At 35.0% G+C, this 22,672-nt stretch overlaps 1 protein-coding gene across 3 annotated transcripts in view; it reads right to left on the bottom strand.

The window, feature by feature from the left end:
• negr1 (neuronal growth regulator 1) overlaps positions 1-22,672 on the bottom strand; it is a 305,572-nt gene that overhangs the window by 41,370 nt on the left and 241,530 nt on the right. For all 3 annotated transcript variants that reach the window (XR_015492707.1, XR_015492705.1, XR_015492706.1), the window contains exon 7: positions 9,871-9,974. The gene's annotated coding sequence lies outside the window, so the exon portion shown is untranslated. The remainder of the gene's footprint in view (positions 1-9,870; positions 9,975-22,672) is intronic.

Below are 22,672 nucleotides of genomic sequence, written 5' to 3'. Positions count from 1 at the left end.
AGCGACAAATACGTCCAAGGAACTACCTTTTTTTTCCAGTTTTTGTTTTCACGATCCCACCAGAGGCCGCCGTGTATGCTTTTTCAGATTTAAAATTTCTCTCGCAAGTGCCATTAGCACCTGCTGTTCTCGTGTAAATCCACCAGAGGCCGCTTTTTACCATGTTTTCAGATTTTACCACATTCTCTCTCTGTTACTTACTAGTTTATTTTTTCTTTTGGCTTTTGTTTTTTGTCTTACGCTTTCTAGAACCATTCTTCGCTGGACTTGAACCCCTTTGTCGTGGTCAACTGCTCTCTGCGTCTCAGGATCGCAGACGTACATGGTGAGCTAACTGTACAAACTGTAACAGCGGGAAAGCCGTCCATTTGGAGGTACGCACTACTCAGCTGGTAAGCGTGAAAAGTAACAGCATCATACCATATCACACCATCTACTCCTGACTATATGATTCGCGATCTCCAGAAATGTATATGGGGGATGTTTTCAGAATGAGTCTATGTTGCATATTCGAGTGATGAAAGTTTGTAGTTTTGTTTATTATTATGTTGATACATTTGTAGTATTTTAATGTGATCTATTGGTAATAAATGATGAAGCAAAAACACAATTTGTTTAATCAGTATGATGGTTGATAAAAACCAGCATTGTTCAGTGATTTATAGCATATTTTCATGTGCGTTAAAGCATTTCACGGCTTAATCCAAATTTGAGTTTAACTGATATATCAGTTTTGACGTTTAATCTGAGTTATCGATTTACAACTTAACATTTATTAGCTTGTGTAAACTAATTTTACCTCACTGCATTAGTTCAACGATATGGAAATGTAATAACCATAATAGCCATTTTCTGAAAATCATTGCACACCTTAGAATGTCAGCTGACCAGGTCTAGGTCTCTAGTGTACAGAGTGAATATGTGAAGATTCAGCTCAAAATACCCCACATACAATGCTTTATAATTATTTAAAACTGCCCCTTTTATGGGGTGTTCACACAAGATGCAGTAGATGCAGCTTGTGCAGTAAATCACTTCAGTCCTCACTTCATTCACACACAAAATTCAACTCACAACAGACAAGGATTCGCGTCATGGGCAGAGCTTCTGTCTTCCCATTGACTCTAGTTTCATTGCTAAATGGCTAACATGTTTTTATGTGATTTAGGAAGACTGAAAAACAGCGTAGGTTCATTTGGCGCTCACTATATTCTTTCTGAGGTGCATCTAGCTCTGCAAGTTCATCAACTCCTCTGGATATTGGAAGCTTTTAGAGGTGCTTCTGACTGAACTGAGCCCAGTTTGATGAGCTGGTCTAAAGCGTCATTAGAAGGATTTCCCCTCGGTACACCAACAACAGGCACTACGTCACAACCACGTCCATACTAGAGCAAGCTCCTGATTGGTTAATGCGGTGCAAATGTTCGCTAAAGTTCAGATGTTCCAACTCGAGCGATTCACATTATTCGCGCCACCTCATTCACAGGAATATCGCCACAGGATATCTATTAGCATCTTTGCATTGAATTAACATGTAAAACGATCGCGCCAGACGCTTCATCTCGTGTGCAAGAACCACTAGACTTTGATCATAATTGTGTCATTTTGTTGACTGTTGCTTTACATTCAAATGCTTTTTCATAAAAGGGAGAAGCTACAAATGTCAGCACTACGTGTCAGCATAGTGGCAGATTCAAAAACAAGACTGACGTGCAATAGTACCAATGAGGGAGAAATCATCATGACATGTACAAAGGGAGATTATAAATCAAAGTGTTTCTACAGACTTTTTTTTAATCAATTGTGATTATAAAATAAAAAATGAATACATTTTTATCATTAGAGGCTGGATATATTCCTTATAAAAGTGTTTTTTTTCATAATACGATCTCTTTAAATGGTGCTGTATAATAACTAATAAATATATATAGAACGTTATATAGCAAAATACTATATCATGTATTTTACCTGAAAACATCAGTGACCAGAGCCTCTCAGGAATGATCAGATTTATTCTACATTATGACCTTCTCCCCATGGTCTGTGGTTAAACAAAAGGCCAAAAGATTATGTTGGAAAATACCATGTTACCTTTAATGAATAAACCTTAAGTCACAGTAAGGGATGAATGATGCTCTTTATTTATTACAAACCTAAACTTAGACTTTCACCTCAATACTAATTTGCTGCATATCTATAGTAAGGTAGTAGTTGGGTTTAGGTATTAGGTAGGATTAAGGATGCTGAATAAGTTTGCATTTTATAAGTACTAATAAAACATGATATCTTCATCATTTACTCAACTTCAAGTAGTTTCTTTATTTGTATTTTCTGCACACAAAAGATATGTTGAAGAAATCTGGAAACCAGTAACCATTGACTTCAATTGTAGGAAAAACAATGTCTTCTTTAGTGTTTAACAGAAGAAAGAAACTCATTACAGTTTGAAACAAGGAAAAGTAAATGATGACAAAATGATGATATATATACTACCTGGCAAAAGTCTTGTCGCCTATTCAAGTTTTATGAACAACAAATAATAACTTGACTTCTAGTTGATCATTTGGTATCAGAAGTGGCTTATATGAAAGGCAAAAGCCTCTAGATTTCGCTTATTTTACCTAAATAAAATATGATCATGTCTTGATTTTTAATAATTTAATTAGGACAGTAAGGTCTGACTTTGCTTAGACAAAAGTCTTGTCACTTAACAGAAATAACGTACAGTATGGAATATAAAGTCATGGTGCAGTGGAAAAACAATTAATAATGCATATGACTCCCATGAGCTTGAAGGACTGCATCCAGACATCTATGCAATGACTCAACTTATTTATAAAGTCATCTGGAATGGCAAAGAAAGCATTCTTGTAGGACTCCCAGAGTTCATTAAGATTCTTTGGATTCATCTTCAATGCCTCCTCCTTCATCTAACCCCAGACATGCTCAATAATGTTCATGCATGGTGACTGGGCTGGCCAATCCTGGAGCACCTTGAACTTCTTTGTTTCAGGAACTTTGATGTGGAGGCTGAAGTATGAGAAGGAGCTATCCTGCACTGTTAACCCTTACTGTAGATTATGCAGTAAATAACTGTAAAATAGCCAGTGTTTTGCTGTAATAAAAGGAAACAGTATTTTACTGTAAAAGGAGCAGGATTTGTATGAAATTTTGTAGTGCAAAGAATAAATTACAGTAATTTACTTTATGTACCCATTACAGATATTTACTGTGATAATAAATGGTAAATTACTGCTCAACCATTATTACCCCATGTACTCTGATGCTTTATGTTGCTATATATATATATATATATATATATATATATATATATATATATATATATATATATATATATATATATATATATATATATATATATATATACTGTTCAGTTTTGGTATGTGTATGGTCAGTATTGAGGAGAAAGTGAGACAATGCATTAATGATAAGCTAAATTTCTCTGCAGCCATCTTTGTGTTTTCTTTGGTTCCTTTTATGTTTTTAACATTGAGTATCAGGAGTCAACCAATGTCAATGTCACAGAGGTAATTAAAAGGTAAAGATATCGACGAGATGCATTTAAAGGCAAAAATATTCACACAGAGCAACCAAATAATCACAATAATTTTTATAACTTTGTTTACTTTTCTATAATTAATCTAATTTGCCTAGTTTAGCCTATAGTTAAGCTTTTAAATTGCACTTTAAGCTGAATATTAGTATTTTGCTAAATAAAAATATGTTATTTAAAAAATATCTTAAACAGCACGTACATACATTTTTGCATAGATTCAATTAATTTGTCTGGAAAACTTCAAATGAAGTAGGTAAAAGTGGCATTAACAGTATAGTATAAAGGCTTTCCTAAATAAATGTATTAATCAGGTTATTTTATTTATTTATTTATTTTTATTACTACAGGTTTGGAACAACATGTGGATCAGATTATTTATTATTATTATTATTTATTTATTTATTTTTTTGCTTTGGATGAAGTTTTTATATTTTTATTGTTTTTATTCAATGATATGTGCTTGATTGTGATAAATGTAGGCAGTTTCTTTGAAAATATGCTATGTACCAGGGATGTCAAACTCCTGAAGGGCCGCAGCCCAACAGAATTTAGTTCCAGCCCTGCTTCAGCACACTACCTTTAGATTTAGTTTGATCAGGTGTGTTTAATTAGTATAACTGCACTGTTACTCTGTAGATTGTGCAGTAAATAACTGTAAAAAACAATGATTTAGGCATCACCACACACTCCCACAGGCTGTCCGTCTAATTCTAAACACAAAGGTGTTAGAAAGAGTTTTCAGAAAATGCCGGCCCTTTAAGGGAGCCAGGTGTTTGATTTGTTTACTGCTGAGTGTGCTCTCTGCTATGTCCATCAATTGAGATGTAGAGTCTGATATGTTTTAGGCTTTAAATAAGAATCTACAATGAGTAAGTAAAATGTGTTCAAATGTTTTTGAAGGTTTCTAAAATAAGGCTGTGTTTTAAGTTATATTGTTGTTATCTTGAACTGTGTACTTGAAAGCTACACTGTTAGCTAGTTAGCCTCTCCTCATATAACTTCTTACATTACTTTTGTTTAAGTACAGTATATGTATTTATTTGATATTGCATACTGCCATAATGTACAGATGCTAACAGTTGTTTGTATCTTTCTGGCAACTAAGCCAAAATTAAATTCCATCATCTCTGTAAGGTAACATGTGCACATCATCACAGGGAATCACAAAAACATGATACACATAGCCATCCACACACAAAAGCTCCACTGTCCGGTCCCAGGTTGTGAGTTTGTTGCTAAGTATTTTTCAGAGCTGTGTTTCCACCTATGAATTTATATTAAAAACAATAAAAAAGTTTGTTGTCATGAGATAATTATAACAATAAAAGATTGGATCCTCAGTGTTGCCAACTTTATTTTTGTTTTCTACAAAAAAAAAATAATAATAAACTTTAAAATTTAAAATAATTATTTTGTGTTTTTTGCTGTTCAGTTTTTTTTTTTTTTTTTTTTTTTTTGCATGGTCAGCATTGAGGAGAGAGTAACACATTTCACTGCAGCACTTTGTGTGTGTGTGTGTGTGTGTGTGTGTGTTTATTGGATATGTGATTGTGATAAATGTTGGCAGTTGCTTTAAAAGTATTGCTAATACCAGGGGTTCTCAATCCTGTTCCTGGAGATCTACCTTTCTGCAGATTTCAGTTGCTATCCATATAAAACACACCTGAACCAATTAATTAGGACCTGAACACCACGTGATAATTACAGGCAGGTGTGTTTGATATGGGTAGCAACTGAAATCTGCAGAACAGAGTTTAGTACCCACCCTACTTCAACATTACCTGTAGAATTCTAACAAGCCTTAATTAGTTTGATCAGGTGTGTTTAATTAGAGTTACAGCTTAAAGTCCCGGTCACACTGCACTTTTCTCCCTTTAGACTTCCATTCATACACAAGTGAGTACTGCAGACCTGGAATGATTGCTCATGCGACAAATTTCATAATTTGCAGCATTGGAAAGTTCAAGCTTGGAGAACGCTGAATGCGAAATCACATCATGTGATTGTTTGAGACCAATTAAAGATCAAAACATGACCTCTCTGGCTTGCTTTTTCAATCTCTAATTATTTTGTTTAACTCCACTCCACGCTTTGTTTAATTCCACTTCGCAGTGCAGTATGACAGAATTTTGCATGCTCAAACATTAGTGTGACCGCAGTCTTACTGTACAGACCTGTAATATGCAAGACAATATTTATATCTGCTGATTTCTTAATTTTGTTAAACATTTTCTGTTATTTATTTGTTTGGTGCCAAAACAATAAAATAAATTTGTCTGAAAAAATGTTATGCCTTCTATTTTAAATAACAGCTAAAAATACTGATTAATTTTAGTAACACTACAATAACTATATATGACATACTATTAATGTGTATGCAGTATAGTGCTGTGATTTGTAACACTACAGTACAGTAATTAACTGTACACAGTTTCCAGTTAGTTACCACTGCTGCTCTATTACAGTAATTAACTGGCAACACTGTTGCCAGCTACTCACTGTATTGGTTCAGTTACAGTAAATAACTGGCAACACTGTTGCCAGCCACTCACTGTAATGGTTTAGTTACAGTAGAATACTGGCAACGCTGTTGCCAGCCACTCACTGTAATGGTTCAGTTACAGTAATTAACTGGCAACACTGTTGCCAGTTACTTACTGTAACCAAACTTTTACAGTGAGTAGCTGGCAACAGTGTTGCCAGTATTCTACTGTAAAAAACCCTGGTAAGGTCTAACAGTGTGCTGAAGAATTTGCCCACTTCTGTGGTTTTTAGTGTAATGGGCAGCACAAATGTCTTGATACCTCAGGCTGTTGCTGCTGCCATCTACTCTGCAGATCTCTCGTACGCCCCCATATTGAATGTAACCAAAAAGCATGTTTTTTCCATCACCAAACTTGACTGATATTGTGAGAATCTTGGGTCCATGCGAGTTCCAATAGGGATTCTGCAGTATTTGTGATGATTGTGATGCAGTTCAACAGATGATTTATCAGAAAAATCTATATTCTACCACTTTTCCAACTGATCAACTAGAAGTCAAGTTATTTTTTTTGTTGTTCTTACATCTGTGATCGATGACAAGACTTTTGTCAGGTAGTGAACAGTTAAAGTCAGAATTTTTCGTCGTCCTGTGATTTTTTTTTTCTTTTTCAAATACTTCCCAAATTTTGTTCAACAGAACAAGGGTTTTTTTCCACAGTATTTTCTATAATACAGTAGTTTTTCTTCTGGAGAATGCCTTATTTGTTTATTTCGACTCGAAAAAAAGGCAGTTTAGAGGTCAACATTATTAGTCCTCTTAAGCAATATAAAATATCAAGGTAAAATAAATCAGTTATTAGAAATTAGTTATTAAAACTATAATAATTAGAAATGTATTGAAAAAATCTTTCCCTTAAACATAAATTGGGGGAAAAATATAGAGGGGGGCTAATAACTCAGGAGGGCTAATAATTTTGACTTCAACAGTATACATTTTTATGAAACTGTGTTGTTTAATGCTGTCCCGTTTTCACACAATCTAACTGAACTTTGTGGATCTGTTACAATCCAGTAGCTGGCAGTTTATCGAGCTGAGTTAAACATATTCATTGAATCTGTAAGCAGTGCACTTGGTTGGAAGAATTATGAATAGCGCTTAACGTTTCTGAGGCGACATTTTGCACAGTTGTCATGACTGTGATTTTATTCACAGGCAATCCAGGGTTTCAGCTGCTGATGGTGCTTGACTGAAGTTGAAGTGTGAATTACTTCTAATGTGGAGGGCATCCCTGTTCAATGGCCATACGGCGACTACATGGGAAGATTCTGCATATATCAAGATAAGAGACATAATCAACCACAAATGGAGGCTCATTTTAGTTTGAGTGCAGGGTGAAACTCTCGATGTAGTTTCACACTGTCACGAAGCAGGTTTAAGTGGCTACCTGGGCAAGCTGAAGTTTAGTTTGAGCCAGTTTTTAAGTGGGATGAAAATGGATATTTTATGCAAAGAACACTGACGTGCTGTAATAAAGTCTAAATTTAAAAAGTGTTCAAATGTGTTATTATGCCCAAATATATTAGTATTAACAGAGCATATAAACACTATGATCCAAAAAAGTGATTAGCAAAGATTTTTGGTAACACTTTACTATAAGGTTGTATTAGTTAACATCAGCTAATGCATTAGCTAACATGAATAAATGATGAACAACATATCTGATAAGCATTACTTAATCTTTGTTGATGTTAAAACACTTGCACAGATTGATATTGTTTTGTCACCTTGGAATTATAAGGTTCTATCTGCATTCTGAATGATTTTGAGATATTGAGCTTTAAAGTTTGTGCATTCCATAGCAAACAGTATGTGTGTAACATTTGTTTTTTAAATAAAAAGTAAAATGAAAATGTAAACAATTTATAAAAAACCTCATAATGTAAATAAGTTGTCATTTAAAAAGAATATGTCAATTACTCAATTTTTACAAAAAAATATCAGATAGAACCTTATAATTCTAAGGTGATGGTTTACTTAGACATATGCTAATGTATTTGATAATCTATTAGTTAACATTCTATTCAGTAATACAAAATATTTGTATAGTAAAATAGTAATGTTATTTTTTTCTTTTTTTTAATATTTCCCAATTGATGTTTAACGGAGCAGGGAAATTTTCACAGTATGTCTGGTAATATTTTTTTCTCCTGGAGAAAGTATTATTTGTTTTATTTCAGCTAGAATAAAATCAGTTTTTATAAAAAAAATATATTTATATATTTATAAAAAAAACAATTTAAGGTCAAAATTATTAGCCCCTTTAAGCTATCATTTTTTTTTACGTTACGCTACAGAAGAAACCATCGTTATACAATAACTTGCCTAATTACCCTAACCTGCAGAGTTAACCTAACTAACCTAGTTAAGCGTTTAAATGTCACTTTAATCTGTGTAGAAGTGTCTTGAAAAATATCTAGTAAAATATTATTTAATGTCATCATGGCAAAAATAAAAAAAATCAGTTATTAGAAATGACTTAATAAAGGTTCACGAAACCCTTGAGTATTTTTTTTTTTTTAGATCTTAACAGATTTGTGTGTGTTGAGCATCAGTTAAGACAATGTTAGCATCTGTTTGCTTTAATTGTGGGAAAAACTGCATAATTTTGAGCTTTTGTCAGCTTATTTCAGCTTCCGGGTTTAAAATGATTTTCGGGACAGGACCGAAAAAACTGCAAGTGATGACGCATCGGTTTCCCATTATTTTTCATAATGGAGTTTTCCTATCCTTTGAGAAGAGCCTGCTTCATAATTATTCATGAGAGCACGTGCTTTCCGAAGGCAAGACACTGCCAAGCTGTGAAACACGGACCCAAGGCACACAGCCATGCTGCTGTGTTTGCCTAAATTCTCTAGATTACCAAAAGGGCTTATGGTTAAAATAGACAGGGCAAGAGACCTGCTGCACTGAGTCTGCATTCAGACCTATGATTTAGACCCGGGGATTAAGGGAAAAGTTCTCATTTATAGTGTTCATATGAACACGATTATCTTTATAATGATATAAATTGTGGTTATGTGTATATGAAATTACGAACAACAAACGTAGCAGGGCATTAAATTACTGTTTATTTCTTTGCATTTTAACTTTGTAAACTATAAAATCATTTCTCCTCGTGGTTTGTGTCTCATTTTGTGAGCTAACTGACAACAGTTGTTCGCTCCCCTTCTTCTCCCCTGCTGACCACGCCCACTCCTGCCCTTTGCTCACGGACCTCCATGCCCATTATGATGCTTCTTTTGAAAGTGGGGGGTGTCATGATCCTTTAAAACTATTATGCTTAGAAATGTTATATTATATTATCTTATATTATATTATCTTATATTATATTTTATTATATTATATTATATTATATTATATTATATTATATTATATTATATTATATTATATTATATTATATTATATTATATTATATTACATATATAATAAAAGGATGAAATGTAAAGAGAAACTTACAGACACTTGCAGTCTCAGTGCAAAGGTAATGTCTACATGCAGCTCATTTTTCTTTGACTAATCTGACATCCAGACATCGGATGATCCCATTAGACCCTGACGACCAAACTGGCGCAGCTGTTAAAGGTACCATCATCGTATAGCATTACACTTAATGTTCAATAAAACCACAATAGTATACCAATTAAATCTTTATCGCTTTTTACATTGCTGGAAAAATACACAAGGTCAGCCTAATAACCAAATAAGGCCACGCAATTAAAATACTGCCAATAGGTTCTGATTCACTCACTGTGTGCTGCCTGCTGGCCAGCCGCTGACCTCCGTATGGGGATCCATATGTGGGTGTGTGTGTACCGCCACAACATCACATCATTCCCTCAACTGCAGATAACCCTGTAAGAGTCAGCCATATGGTCAATTAATAAATATGAACTCACACACACATAGCCTGCATCAAAGAGATTTGTTTGAAGAAGCATCTCCAGAATATAAACCTTGCTGGATCTCATCCATTGCAGGTCTCTTGCTCTGCCACAGTGCCTCCTCCCATTTTCTACTCTTGAATGCCAATAAAAGTCAATTTGTTAAACTTTTGAGCATCAAAAAAGAGATCAAAGTCCCATAATGCATGCAACACCCATGAATCATAAAATATTTAAAATAAAAAATAAAATAATTGGGAGTTATACAAGTATAGCGAGGTAGTAATGTAATTTAAAAATTATAGGTCCTCCAGAGAAATTTAAGCTGTACTGTTTAACAGAGCAAGGGCATTTTTTCACAATATTTCCTATAAAATTATAATTTTTATTTTTTAATCATTTACTAGTACCCTTTTGCCTTCAGGACTGCCTTAATCCTTTGTGGCAGATTCAACAGGGTACTGGAAATATTCCTCAGAAACTCTGGTTCATATTGACATGATAGCATCATGCAGTTGCTGCAGATTTGTCAGCTGCACATCCATGATGTGAATCCGTTCCACCACATCTCAAAGGTGCTCCATTGGTTTGAGTCTGGTGACTGTGGAGGCCATTAGAGTACAGTGACCTCATTGTCGTTCAAGAAACCAGTCTGAGATGATTCGAGCTTTATGACATGGCGCGTTCTCCAGCTGGAAGTAGCCATCAGAAGATGGGTACACTGTGGTCATAAAGGGATGGACATGGTCAGCAACAATACTCAGGTAGGCTGTGGTGTTGACACTCAATTGGCATTAATGAGCCAACAATGTGCCACGAAAATATCCCTCACACCATTACACCACCACCACCAGCCTGAGAGTTCATACAAGACTGGATGGATTCATGCTTTCATGTTGTTGACGGCAAATTCTGACCCTACCATCCAAATGCTGCAGCAGAAATTGAGACTTATCAGACCAGGCAATGTTTTTCCTATCTTCTATCGTCTAATTTTGGTGAGCCTATGCAAATTTTCAATAGTATCTGGAGGCAGCCTTTATGATGCAAGCTGAGATTGCATTACTCAGCGATGCAATGTCAGACACAATGCACTCAATGGAGTGAGTGACGTCCCTGTGACGGGTAAGGTTAGGGTAGGGGTTAGGTGATCACATTAAAAAGCATTGGATGCAGCTCAGATTGCACTGCATCAGGTCTGCATCCAGACCCGTCTCCAAATTGTAGCCTCAGTTTCCTGTTCTTGGCTGACATGAGTGGAACCCCATGTGGGCTTCTGCTGCTGTAGCCCATCAGCCTCAAGGTTCCTTGTGTTGTGCGTTCAAAAATGCTCTTCTGCATACCTCGGTTGTAATGAGTGGTTATTTAAGTTACTGTTACGTAATCGCGTGGGTTTCCTCCAGGTGCTTCGGTTTTCCCCACAAGTCCAAAGACATGCAATTGTCTTGTAATTGGGTAAGCTAAATTGTCCGTAGTCTATGTTAATGAGAGTGTATGGATGTTTCCCAGTGATGGGTTGCAGCTGGAAGGGTATCACAACATACAGTATGCAGGATAAATTGGCGGTTCATTCCTCTGTGGTGACCCCAGATTAATAAAGGGACTAAGCTGAAAGGAAAGTGAATTAAAGAATATATTATGTACTGTCATCATGGCAAATAAAGTGTCTCTGTTAAAAAGCATTTGGGAAATATTTAAATAATAATAACAATAAACTTAAAAAACAGGTAAATTAAAAAAGCCACAGTCCCATAATGCAATATGTAAGTGAAAATAAAGGGAAAACACTCATAAAAAAATAAAATAAATTATGACTAACAGTGATGCTGTTGTTTTTGAAGCAGCTACTAGGAGGCACTTTTCTGTCAAACACATGTGCAGATTCACACATGCTTCAGTTTCTCTAATGAGTTTTTCAACACTTAGCCATATGGTCAATTAATAAATATGAACTCTCACACAGATTCCCTGCATCAAAGAGGTTTGTTTGGAGGAGCGACAGGAATATAAACCTCCCTGGATATCATCTATTACAGGTACAATGCAGAAGGTGGAGAACCCCCTTCCAATTTTCTCCATTTCCCATTTTCCTATTTGCTGCAGTTGATTTGTGTGAGATGATGTACGCAGCACAGTTTTCCGTCCTGGCTTCTAATTATAATGAAGATCAAGTGTAGTCTGCAAAGTCTTTTTTTTCGTGCTAAAGCTGTGATTCTCAATCAGGGGTACACGTACCCCAGAGAGTCCTTAAGCAGGTTGTTAGGTCTTTCTAAAGAAAGCGTTTGCCTCCAGAACTGACAAAGCTTGTGATAGACGTATAAGCTCAGGTGTCTCATTAAAGAGAGAGGAATCAACTTGCTGAGTTTGTTTTCACACCCACAGCGCTTATTGCAAAAGTTTAAAGGTGAATCACTGTAATAATGGCTACTCAAAGAATATTAATGATAATGGTGAATAATATCCAATATGACACTGGTTAAGAGGAACACACTTCAAGTTTGATGCCTATGAAATGGCACTTCAGTGTTTCTGTGTGGTGTGAGGGTAAAAAAACTGGGAAACCCTCAGAATTTAACATGAACAAGTGTTTAATTATTACCTTTTATCTATGCTGTAATGTTAAAGGCTTTTACAATACATTTATTCACAACTCGATAGACTAGTTCTTCAGGAGTCCTCTCAAGCTTTATCAGCAACAGTACCGAGTCATGCTGTGCAAATAAAGTTACATTTTTCATACCTTTCATGATCATTTCTTAATCTTCAGTGGAATCCTGCTGCTTCACTCCTTGCTTGACGCGAGCTGTGGGATTTGCTTTGGTTTAGACTTGCACTTGGTGGCTGATTCATACGCAACACTTTTGAAGTACATATTCAGTCTTTTAAAATTAAAGAGAAGTTGGAAATACCTTTGCAGTTATATATTGTAAACGGACATCCAGATGTCGTGCACACTGCTTAGAGGGACGCTTATTTATGTATGCTTTCCTCTTAGTATAAACATAAATCGCGCTAGGGTGCGTTTCCCAAACAAAGACGTAACTCGCGGCCGAACTACCATAGTACGATACATGTTTGAGAAAAGAACGATGTAGTTTCCCTAAACCATAGTTGCTTTGTCGCAGATTCGTCATTTGAACTATGTTAGTTCTAGCGTAAGACACCCATAATGACGCTAAAAATGGGCGGAGTAACAACTCCTTTACAGAAAATTTCCGTCTGTTTTTGTGTGTGCAAATTCTAATGTTTTACACACACACACGCACACACACACACACACACACACACACACACACACACACACACACACACACACACACACACACACACACACACACACACACAGTAAAAAGAAAAAGCCAATATTAGTTTTGGTAAAAAAAACATGCACTCGTTTTCCATATTAATTAAAATATAAACGGTACATATGGGGCCTATGATTCCTTAAAATTTTCAGAATATTTTCTATTCTATTCTATTCTATTCTATTCTATTCTATTCTATTCTATTCTATTCTATTCTAAATATTCCATTCTAAACCTATTATTCTTTTATTTCTTATCTATTATTATTACTATTAATATTATTATAAAGCATGTATTTATTTATTTACAACTTTGACACATTCAAACCATGGCAGAAATGTAGAGGCCCATGTCTTACACACTACAGATACATTTCCTAAATCACCTACTAAATATTAAAACCATTAACGTTTGCTATATGTTTTTGTTCACAAGCTTTGGAGATTCCGTTTTTAAATAATAGGTCACCTATAGCTTTCGTCATGAGCCATGGATGCGTTCAAAATGGCATAAATATTTTCAAAGTGCACTACAAAAGGAACGCAATTGTCAATATGAAGATTGCTAAAATTGTAAAAAGCCAAAAAAAGCTACATTGAAAGCAAATTCAGTAAAATCTAGATAGGATACATCTGCGGATACGCACATCAATATAGCACCATTTTTTAAAAACACTTTATAACAATAAATAATATTTTTTAGGGTTCTGTGATGGTTGGGTTTAGCGTTGGGGTGGGGGTAGGCATAAATAAAATATAATTAATTGGGAAATTGAATAAATAACATAAACAATACTCGGTACAACTACTGTTTTTACACTACTGTTATGGTTGGGTTTAGGTAGTACTTTTTTATTTCACATAATAATGTTTTAGTTATGATACTCCCAAAATTCTCAGCAGAAATGGCAAAAAACATCCACAGGTTCCATCTGGCCCTGCCTTTAAGTTATCAGATCCCTTTGGTACGCCTATATATATATATATATATATATATATATATATATATATATATATATATATATATATATATATATATATATATATATATATATATACATACAGTTGAAGTCAGAATTATTAGCCCCCTTCAAATTTTTTCTTTTTTTTTTTATATTTTCCAAATGATGTTTAACAGAGCAAAGACATTTTCACAGTATGTCTGATACTATTTTTTCTTCTAGAAAAAGTCTTATTTGTTTTGTTTTGGCTAGAATAAAAGCAGTTTTTAATTTTTAAAAAGCCATTTTAGGGACAAAATTATTAGCCCCTATTTTTTTCTTGATAATCTACAGAACAATCTATTGTTATACAATAACTTGCCTAATTACCCTAACCTGCCTAGTTTACCTAATTAACCTAGTTAAGCCTTTAAATGTCACTTTAAGCTGTTTAGAAGTGTCTTGAAAAATATCTAGTAAAATATTATTTACTGTCATCATGGCAAAGATAAAATAAATCAGTTATTAGAAATGAGTTATTAAAACTATTGTGTTTAGAAATGTGTTGAAAAAATTTTCTCCCAGTTAAACAGAAATTGGGGGAAAAAAATAAACAAGCGGTCTAATAATTACAGTTCTGACTTCAACTGTATATATATATATTTTTTTTCCCAGTCTTCTTTAAATATAAGTTTTAATTTCATGTTTTTTTATTTATTTATTTATTTATTTTTACTCTTATCACTTGTATTATTGTTAATTGATGTACAATGAATATGTATAATTTGTATTCAGGTCACACCATGTAATCACAATTTAATGTTTGATGTATTCCCTGTTACTTATGTTATTAAAATTTAAATAAAAAACACTATAATGATTTTCTGGGTTTCTTCTTCATTGGTGTTAGGTATTTCTGTATGAGATCGCCCTCTAGCTTTCAGATGGAGATTTTGTTCTGATCACACAACTGTGCTTTCCTAACAAGATGAGCATGAAAATTGCAGCTTTCCTGGATTGAGTTTGGGATTTTATTTTAATTCACTGCCCAGCCCTAAACAAGCAAAATAATAGATAAATGAATAATTAAAAAAAAAAAAAAAAAAAAAAATATATATATATATATATATATATATATATACACACACAGTAGCGCTCAATTGCAGAAAATAAAACATCTGATCATAGCGATTTTGATATTTTTGGAGCAGCATCTGCAATTCATTGATTCATTGGCATCATGATGACAGAACGTTTATAAAGTATTTGAGACTTTAGTAGGCTATGAAGACTCTAGATACATCTTAACTAAAGATAAAGGTTTGTTCACTAAACTATAAGTTAAATAGGTTGCTTAAGGTACACTTTCTTATGTGTGATGTTGTGAGGTGCTGTCCCTACTGGTGGTGCTAAATTGAAACAGAAGTAATTCGGGGCAGAACTGTGAGAACTTGTTTACCTAATACAGATCCAGTCCACTCTTGTGAAGTTTTAATTTTGTACATCATTTTTTGCTCATCAGGGAGCTGCTAATAATATGCAGGGTGTTGAATTCACTTTTAAATAAGGGCTGTTTCAATTATTCTTTCGATTTCCTCAACAGGTTCTCTGAGTAAGAGCAGAATATATATTACAAGATAAGATATTTAGCATTGAGCTCAGTTTCTGTTAAGGAAAAAATACTTAACCATGGCCTCTCTTCTTACTCTTGAGTTTCGATCAGTTTTCAGATTCAATTTTTTGCTTTCTTAAATTCTTAATACTGGGTTAAGGGATTATACAATGCAGTGGCACGGGTAGCATATTCGCCTCACAGCAAGAAGGTCGCTGGTTCGAGCCTCGGCTGGGTCAGTTGTTGTTTCTGATTGGAGTTTGCATGTTCTCCCCCGTGTTCGCGTGGGTTTCCTGCAGGTGTTCTAGTTTCCCCCACAAGTCCACAGATGTGGTATAGGTAAATTGGGTATGCTAAAAAATTGACCGTAATGCATGACTGTGTGTGTGAATGAGTTTCCTAGTGATGGGTTGTGGCTGGAAGGGCATCCGCTGTGTAAAACATATGCTGGAGTTGGCGGTTCATTCCGCTGTGGCAACCCCATATTTAATAAAGTAACTAGGCCGAAAAAAAAATGAATGAATGAATGAATGAAAACTGCTCAAAATGTTAAGCATTTTTTAAGGAAGACATGGAGCATGTTTATGGAAAATGTGCTTTGTAAACATTGTAAAATATTGTCTTTAAAGCGGAGAGCCTACTAAAAGCAACATGGGAAACATATTGTGTGGAAAAAGAAGCCATAAGAAGCAGAATTTCAAAGCTGAGGATCTTTGTTATGTTTTAGTCATAGTTAGACTATCGGTATCTAAAAGCTGGTATTATTATTATACTATTGTTATTATTATTGCAGTTTTTATCATGGTAGCCAGGTGACAAGTTTTCTGTGATTAAATATGCACTTAAATGTGTCCACAGAAGTATCGTGTTTTGAATGTGCTTTACTGCTGCCACTGAACTTTTAATCAAAATCCTTCCCTTTAAAAAACAAACATCAGAGTAATGCCAACTTTAATCTTTGCTGAACAACTCTCTTAAATTATATAAATGAAACACTGGGTGCATTAAAGTGTTAAAGAGTTATATTCATAAGATGTATGATTATTGATAAGATGTAAAGAAGCTGTAAAAAAGTCTGGTCTAAACCAGGAGTTTCCAGATTTTTCAGGCTGCGACCCCCAAAATAACAATTCCAGAGACTCGCGAACCCCGCTATCCTAGGAGGTTGTTATATACATACAAACATTGCACACAACAGTGGGCACACACCAATAGGCCTATATGAACCAGCCTATATGAATAATATAAATGTTCTTTATATTATTTATTAAATTTTCTCATTTATTGTATTTTATTAACGTCTACCCATACCTTAACCCTAAACCCAACCATCACATTAATGTAAAAACATATCTGGATATGGAGTCTTCTCCATTAGTGTAGCTAATTAACCGTGTGGATGGATGATAACAGTGCAAAAAAAGTGTAAAAGTTTAACAACCATTTCATATGTTTGTAATTGATTCATTTGTTTAATATTAACCTCATCTAATGACACTGGTGGTGGGGACGATGTTTACTGTATAATTTAATTGCAAATAATTACATTTTGGAGACTGCCACTTGGAGATCATCCTCCATGATCTTTAAAAATCTAAAAAGAAAATTTAAATGTAAGTGAGTTCTGTAAAGGTCAACGTTTACCATGGTGTTGTGAACAATCTGCTGCAACTGACGCTATTGTGGTGTCATTAATATAAAACAAACACACCAGGGGTGGCAATCCCTGAAAAAAAAATCTATTTGCAATTTATTTGCATGTTGTTTTTTTAATGTAACTATTAAATACTATTTTTCTTCTGTAAGTTATGGATAAAATATGATTTCTAATAGTTTAATAACAAATTTGATTTCTGGAAACCAAAAGCAACCCACTGGTCTAGACCACTAGTCAAAAAGAAACCACTGGTCTAGAACAACCTTTCAAAAGTATACTTATACTTAAAGGTATACTTAACTAAGCACTTTTCAGAAAACACATATTAATGATAAGATAAAGCTTAAGGTACAACCTAAGAATGACGCACTATAAGACGTTTTTAGGAAATGCAGCCCTGGCTATCTAAGACTTATAGTTTTAGGGTGCTTTAACACCTGGCACATTTTCTCCCTTAGGTTGGTTTGTTTAGACGTGAACAGTGGTTAATGAATTCTGGAGAAGTTTCCTTGTGGCAAGAAAGCAATTAGACATTACCCACGATGAGTTATTACATATATTAGGTGAAAAACAGCAATGTGGGCTAACTTGGAGCAAACAGGTGTGCTTTAAATAATAAAATGAGTTTACTTGCATGTGACAAATTTTGGTCTATTCAGAAAGCCTGCCTTGTGAAATAAGAAGAAATTGGATTTCCCTAAACATTTTCAGTAATATGTCATCAAATGAAAAATGTGTTCATAAACATCACATCTTCAGCAAAAAAAAAAAAAAAAACTTCCTCACATAAAAAGTCTACAGGATTTTCATAGATGGCCTCATATTTGACATTTTTTCACTAATTGTGCATACATTGTCACAGTGGAATCCAAACCCTATTTTGTGGAAATTCTTAACTAATTTACGTTGACGAAATGACACACTTGTAGATAATTTATGTAAATCTTGCATAAAAATGTAATTGGTTTATTATCATAGAATCTGATGATAATTAAGTCTTCATATTTTATTGGAGAAAATATCCTATAAATTACATTGTACAGACAAATGTGAAATAACCATTAAAATAGTTGTGTTTTGCCAGTAGGTAAAACGGATCTGTTTTATTATTACAGATCTGTTGCATTACACTTGGTCTTTTGCATCTCTTGAAATGTAGATTTAGATTTGTGAAATGAGTAACTCAAGCAGAACATAACGACTAGGTTAGTGGTAAAGCAATAATAAAATGTTTTTTTTTTTTTTTACCAAACAAATCTTATATTATATATATATATAGCCCTCTTGTGAATTTTGTATTATTTAAAAATATTTTGAAGTGCTGTTTGAAGTAGAAGATAGATGTTTATATAAAAAAAAAAAAATTAATAATAATAATAATAATATATATATATATATATATATATATATATATATATATATATATATATATATATATATATATATATATATATATATATATATATATATATATATATTCATTTTCTTGTCAGCTTAGTCCCTTTTTTAATCTGGGGTCACCACAGCAGAATGAACCACCAACTTATCCAGCAAGTTTTTATGCAGCGGATGTCCTTCCAGCCACAACCTATCTCTGGGAAACATCCACACATACACACACTTATACACTACGGACAATTTAGCCTACCCAATTCACCTGCACCGCATGTCTTTGGACTGTGGGGGAAACCGGAGCACCCGGAGGAAACCCACGCGAACACAGGGAGAACATGCAAACTCCACATAGAAACGCCAACTGAGCCGAGGATCGAACCAGCGACCTTCTTGCTGTGAGGCGAACCTGCTACCCACTGCGCCACTGCGTCGCCCTATATATATAATTTTTTTTTTTTCTTGGAACAAACTTTTTCTTGTCTTTGTCATGGTGACAGTATACTACTTTACTAGTTATTTTCAAAATAGGCTCATTGGGAATTTGTGTCCAGGGCTACATTTCGATGAAACTCTAAGTACGTGCCACGACAGTCATTTGCCTTCTAGTTCTGGGTAAAACTAATGCTACGGGTGGTATGCGCCACCAACTTTTCCTTTTTACATAACAGTGGACATTTTTTTTCCCGGGGTGGTCAGTTTGCTCGGTAGCTTGCCTTGAACATTGTGTTGCGTTAAAGTCCGGTGAAAGGCAGTTCCAGCAGGTAAAAAAAGACAGCGATGTGAAATTGTGATAAAAGTATGTTGCTGAGATGCGTTTATTTCTTCTCGATTGCTTTTAAAATCGGTTGAGATGTAGGAAAGAGAGTCTCTTAATTAATTGATTGTGAGTTAATATACATGTGTGACAAGCCCTGGCTTTGCATAGAAGCACACTTGGACTTCTAAATGGCATTTATAAAAAAAAATGTGTACTAGTCTCTTATTTGAGATTCTCAAACATATACACAGTGGCCACTGATGGATTTGGCAACACAAGCTGCAGGTACACATCACTGGAGCAATGTATTTCACAGTTTGTAAAAACATAGCCCTAGGCCTGTGTAATACATAGCCTTTGGACTGTGGGGGAAACCGGAACACCCGAAGGAAACCCACGCGAAGGCAGGGAGAACGTGCAAACTCCACACAGAAACGCCAACTGAGCCGAGGATCGAACCATCGACCCAGCGACCTTCTTGCTGTGAGGTGACAGCACTACAGTACACTAATAAAGTATAGTAACATTTTAAAGCGCACCTATTATGAAAATCAACTTTTGTAAACTGTTTGGATAAAACTGTGTGTACAGTGTGCCCACAGTCATACTGGAGTGATATCAACCCAACAAGTCTTCTCTTTAAAATTTCCTGACATTAAAATAGGACCCAAATCTCAATGATATTGAGGCCCAATGCAACGTGACATAAGAGTGCTGATTTCCCTGTCCACCGAAATGATTGACAGGCCCCATATTTCTATAATAACATGTAGACACGTCCATAGAAAATCTTTTGGACAGAAACTGGGATTAAAATATCTGTTCCAACTCTCTGTTTATTTTCATGTTTATAGGTTTAAAACATTAAGAAGGGTCTGGATGCAGAAAAAAAAGATAAAGATGCAGTCTGAGCTGCATCCAATGCTTTTCAATGGGCTTACCTAACCCCACCCCTAACCCTACCCCTCAGAGTGACGTCACTAGCTCCATTGAGTGCATTGTGTCTGACATCGCATCTCTGAGAGATGCAATCTCAGCTTGCATCATAAAGGTTGTATGCAGATATTATTGAAAACTTTTTAAAAACAGAGCATGCATGTAATCAAGAAAGTAAAATTAATATCTAATTCTCAACCGATATAATCACCACATGGCCGCATGGTGTCAGTAAACGCTAATGAGTGTATGTACTGCAAATAGCATTTGTGTGAGACTCATCATTTCAGATAGGCTTGAAAAAACTCCACCACAAATACATCAAATAAACTTTACTAATGAGCTGTATTTCAGCTTCATCCGAGTCTGTCTCTATCACTGCACTGCAAAAAATGGTTTTCTTACTTAGATTTTTTTGTCTTGTTTGTAGTCCAAACATCTTAAAAACTTTTAAATCAAGCAAAATTGTCTAGACAAGCAAAACATACTGTCTTGTTTTAAGATATAATATGCCAAAATTGAGTTTTCCCTTAAAACAAGCTAAATAATCTGCCAATGGGGTAAGCAAAATAATCTTATGTCAAAAGGGAAAACAAGATTATTTTGCTTGTTTTAAGTTTAATGTTTTGCTTGCCTAGAAAATGCTTCTTGATATAAGAATTTTTATATATTTGAACTAGAAACAAGACAAAAAATCTTACAAAGAAAAGCATTTTTTTGCAGTGTGACTGCTGTTTATCTGACATAAAGCATGATGAGAAGCAGACACGCACGTGGGAACGATGGGCAGAAAGAAGCAGCTCATTTGCATTTAAAGCCACAGGCTACAAATACAGCTAAAATGTACTCAGACACCAAAATGGGCAGATTCTGGATGCTATAATAAATAATCTGATGGGTATTTTGAGCTTTTACAGACATCCTGGAGACACTAAAGGCTTATCATACATGTTGTAAAAGGGGTAAAAGAGATGCCCTTTAAGTTGTAAGTAAATCTCAACGTTAGTGTGATCAGCATTTCACAAATAATTGCATTTGAAATATAAAAAACTAATAATATCCAAGCAATGCTGGATACAGGCCTCGTTTCAGCATTATGAGAGAGCGAGATAAATGCAACTGACATTCACTCAAACTGGAAACTCTTATAGAGTGTTTGCATGATTCTAGCCTTAAGAAAGCTGTTTCATGGGTTACTTGAAGCGCGGAGGATGCGTGGCGTGCTGGTGGAGCATCCCAGTTTTGTTCCTTTGTAGATTGCAGGTTTTTTTGATGACGTCTTGCTTGTGGCAGTTCTTTTGGTGGAACAAGATATCGCTCTGTTCACCAGTGGGGAAGTTGAAACGGGATAAGAGGGATTTGTTTAGGTTTTGTCATGCGTAGTCAATTTAACCCCGAGTTTGCAAAGCCATTTATTGGTTTAATCTTACAAGGTTCTGCCTGGAGAAAATATGAAAAATGAAAACCAGCCAAACAAACAAGAAGCCAAGGAACAACTGCTCGAAATCTTGACGTCCTAATTAGATTGGCTCTTATTGCTTTAATGAAAAAACATAAACGGGGGGCTGTTTGCATCCTTGTGCCTTCTGGTTTTGCTGGAGAGCTCATATTTGCGGCATTAAAATAAATGAGAGAAAAAACATTCATAAATCAGGCTTTAAATAAAACACTCACAAACATGAAACAGCCATCGGCGCTTGCCGCAGGAAGTACGAGGGCATTATCAGGCTGTCAGCGAAGCCTCCCTTAACCACTATTTGCATCTCTCTGTTATTCCTTATCGGGGTGCATTCAGTTTGACATGCATTATGACTGATTCTCCACTCTTGTCACTGATTAAATTTCCATTAGCCATGCTTACCAGTTGTTGTGGCACTGAGAGCTCCTGAAAGATGTTCTCCAAATATGATTGCTGGGAAGAGAGCAGAGGTGGGATAATGACACAGTAACATGATTTTAGGAAGCGCTCTGTGTGACGGCTCCCTCCCTCGCCGCTTCAGTCTCTCCCTCACGCGTCCTTTCTCATTCTTCATCTTCTGTGCAAAGCTGCTTCTCATCATGAGCATG

Source organism: Danio rerio, chromosome 6, assembly GCF_052040795.2.
Source record: "Danio rerio strain M-AB ecotype USA chromosome 6, GRCz13ab, whole genome shotgun sequence".
Classification (NCBI taxonomy): Eukaryota; Metazoa; Chordata; class Actinopteri; order Cypriniformes; family Danionidae; genus Danio; species Danio rerio.
This window is presented reverse-complemented; position numbering and strand designations above follow the sequence as displayed.